Source organism: Arachis ipaensis, chromosome B05, assembly GCF_000816755.2.
Source record: "Arachis ipaensis cultivar K30076 chromosome B05, Araip1.1, whole genome shotgun sequence".
NCBI classification, from domain to species: Eukaryota; Viridiplantae; Streptophyta; class Magnoliopsida; order Fabales; family Fabaceae; genus Arachis; species Arachis ipaensis.
The window spans coordinates 25,846,196-25,850,034 of NC_029789.2; positions in this window are offsets into that span (position 1 = coordinate 25,846,196).

Consider the following 3,839-nt stretch of genomic DNA (forward strand, 5'->3'; position numbering starts at 1 on the left):
CGAAAATTCTCTTTCTCTCTCATCTCCTTCTATTTATTTATTCATCTACTAACACTTCTCTTCATCTCACATCTCTGCTCTCCTCACCCTTGTGTTTCTTTCCTTACATTACATTCTTCTCTTCTTCTTTTCTTCTACTCACACAGGGACCTCTATACTGTGGTAAAAAGGATCCCTATTATTATTATTTTTCTGTTCCCTCTTTTTCATATGAGCAGGAGTAAGGACAAGAACATTCTTGTTGAAGCAGACCCTGAACCTGAAAGGACTCTGAAGAGGAAACTAAGAGAAGCTAAATTACAACAATCCAGCAAGCACCTTTCAGAAATTTTCGAACAGGAAGAGGAGATGGCAGCCGAAAATAATAATAATGCAAGGAGGATGCTTGGTGACTTTACTGCACCTAATTCCAATTTACATGGAAGAAGCATCTCAATTCCTACCATTGGAGCAAACAATTTTGAGCTTAAACCTCAATTAGTTTCTCTGATGCAACAAAACTGCAAGTTTCATGGACTTCCATCTGAAGATCCTTTTCAGTTCTTAACTGAGTTCTTGCAGATATGTGATATTGTTAAGACTAATGGAGTAGATCCTGAAGTCTACAGGCTCATGCTTTTCCCTTTTGCTGTAAGAGACAGAGCTAGAGTGTGGTTGGACTCTCAACCCAAAGATAGCCTGAACTCTTGGGATAAGCTGGTCACGGGTTTCTTAGCCAAGTTCTTTCCTCCTCAAAAGCTGAGCAAGCTTAGAGTGGATGTTCAAACCTTCAGACAGAAAGAAGGTGAATCCCTCTATGAAGCTTGGGAGAGATACAAGCAACTGACCAAAAAGTGTCCTTCTGACATGCTTTCAGAATGGACCATTCTGGATATATTCTATGATGGTCTGTCTGAATTAGCTAAGATGTCATTGGATACTTCTGCAGGTGGATCCATTCACCTAAAGAAAACGCCTGCAGAAGCTTAAGAACTCATTGACATGGTTGCTAATAACTAGTTCATGTACACTTCTGAGAGGAATCCTGTAAGTAATGGGGCGCCTCAGAAGAAGGGAGTTCTTGAAATTGATACTCTAAATGCCATATTGGCTCAGAACAAAATATTGACTCAGCAAGTCAATATGATTTCTCAGAGTCTGAATGGAATGCAAGCTGCATCCAACAGTACTCAAGAGGCATCTTCTGAAGAAGAAGCTTATGATCCTAAAAACCCTGCAATAGTAGAGGTGAATTACATGGGTGAACCATATGGAAACACCTATAAACCCTCATGGAGAAATCACCCAAATCTCTCATGGAAGGATCAGAAGCCTCAACAAGGCTTTAATAATGGTGGAAGAAACAGGTTTAACAATAGCAAGCCTTTTCCATCATCCACTCAGCAACAGACAGAGAACTCTGAACAAAATACCTCTAATTTAGCAAACTTAGTCTGAGATCTATCTAAGGCCACTATAAGTTTCATGAATGAAACAAGGTCCTCCATCAAAAATTTGGAGGCACAAGTGGGCCAGCTGAGTAAAAGGATCACTGAAATCCCTCCTAGTACTCTCCCAAGTAATACAGAAGAAAATCCAAAAGGAGAGTGCAAGGCCATTGATATAACCATCATGGCCGAATCCAAAGAGGAAGGGGAGGACGTGAATCCCAAGGAGGAAGACCTCTTGGGACGTCCAGTGATCAATAAGGAGTTTTCCTTTGAGGAATTCTCATTAGAGATGGCAGACAATTCAAGAAAACAGGCTTATGGACAAGTAGAGGACGTGTTAGTAAAGGTTGAAGGCCTTTACATCCCTGCTGACTTCATAGTTCTAGATACTGGGAAGGATGAGGATGAATCCATCATCCTTGGAAGACCCTTCCTAGCCACAGCAAGAGCTGTGATTGATGTTAACAGAGGTGAATTAGTCCTTCAATTGAATGAGGACTCCCTTGTGTTTACAACTCAAGGTCATCCTTCTGTAAACATGGAAAAGAGGCACAGTAAGCTTCTCCCACTGCAGAGTCAACCAGAGCCCCCACAGTCAAACTCTAAGTTTGGTGTTGGGAGGCCACAACCAAACTCTAAGTTTGTTGTTGAACTCCCATATCCAAACTCTAAGTTTGGTGTTGGGGAGTCTCAACAATGCTCTGAACATCTGTGAGGCTCCATGAGAGCCCACTGTCAAGCTACTGACATTAAAGAAGCGCTTGTTGGGAGGCAACCCAATTTTTATTTATCTAATTTTAATTTATTTTTATTGTTATTTCATGTCTTCTTAGGTTCATGATCATGTGGAGTCACAAAATAAATATAAAAATTGAAAACGGAATCAAAAACAGCAGAAGAAAAAATCACACCCTAGAGGAGGATCTTACTGGCGTTTAAACGCCAGTAAGGAGCATCTGTCTGGCGTTCAACGCCAGAACAGAGCATGTTTTTGGCGTTGAACGCCAGAAATAAGCAGCATCCTGGCGTTCAGACACCAGAAATGCACAGTGAGAAAAGCTGGCGCTGAACGCCAGAAACAAGCATCTGGCTGGCGTTCAACGCCAGAAATATGCTGCATCTGGGCGCTGAACGCCCAGAACAAGCATCAATTCAGCATTTAAACGACAGAATTGTATGCAAAGGCATTTTACATGCCTAATGGGTGCAGGGATGTAAATCCTTGACACCTCAGGATCTGTGGACACCACAGGATCATCTCAGGATCTGTGAATCTCACAGGATCCTCACCCACCTCACCCTCTCTCTCTCCATTCATGGTCATCCCTTCTGTTTTCCATTCACCACTCATATCCATACACACATCCCTCCATCTCCTCCATATCTTCTTCTTCTTCTAGTCTTTCTTCTTTTGCTCGAGGGCGAGCAACATTCTAAGTTTGGTGTGGTAAAAGCATAAGCTTTTTGTTTTTCCATTACCATTAATGGCACCTAAGACCGGAGAAACCTCTAGAAAAGGGAAAGGGAAGAAGGCTTCCACCTCCGAGTCATGGGAGATGGAAAGATTCATCTCAAAGGGCCTAGAGCTCAGTGGTAGAACATGTGGCTGCAAATCAAGAGATCCCTGAGATACCTCAGGGGATACATTTTCCCCCACACAATTATTGGGAGCAACTAAGGGTGGAACATCAAGAGCACTCCATCATCCTCTCTGTGAAATTAGAGAAGATCAAAAAGCAATAAGGGAGGAGCAACAAAGACAAGGAAGAGACATAGAAGAGCTCAAGGACATCATTGATTCCTCAAGAAGGAAACGCCACCATCACTAAGGTGGACTCATTCCTTGTTCTTAAATTTTCTGTTTTTCGTTTTAATATGTTAAATGTTTATCTATGTTTGTGTCTTATTACATGATCATTAGTGTCTAAGTGTCTATGCCTTAAAGTAGTGAATATGAATCCATCACCTCTCTTAAATGAAACATATTTTAATTCAAAAGAACAAGAAGTACATGAGTTTCGAATTTATCCTTGAACTTAGTTTAATTATATTGATGTGGAGACAATACTTTTTGTTTTCTGAATGAATGCTTGAACAGTGCATATGTCTTTTGAAATTGTTGTTTAAGAATGTTAACTATGTTGGCTTTTGAAAGAATGATGACAAGGAGACATGTTATTTGATAATCTGAAAAATCATAAAAATGATTCTTGAAACAAGAAAAAACAGCAAAGAACAAAGCTTGCAGAAAAAAGAAAAAAAATAGCGAAAAAAAAGAAGAGAAAAAGCAAGCAGAAAAAGCCAAAAGCTCTTAAAACCAAAAGGCAAGAGCAAAAAGCTAATAACCCTTAAAACCAAAAGGCAAGGGTAAATAAAAAGGATCCCAAGGCTTTGAGCATCAGTGGATAG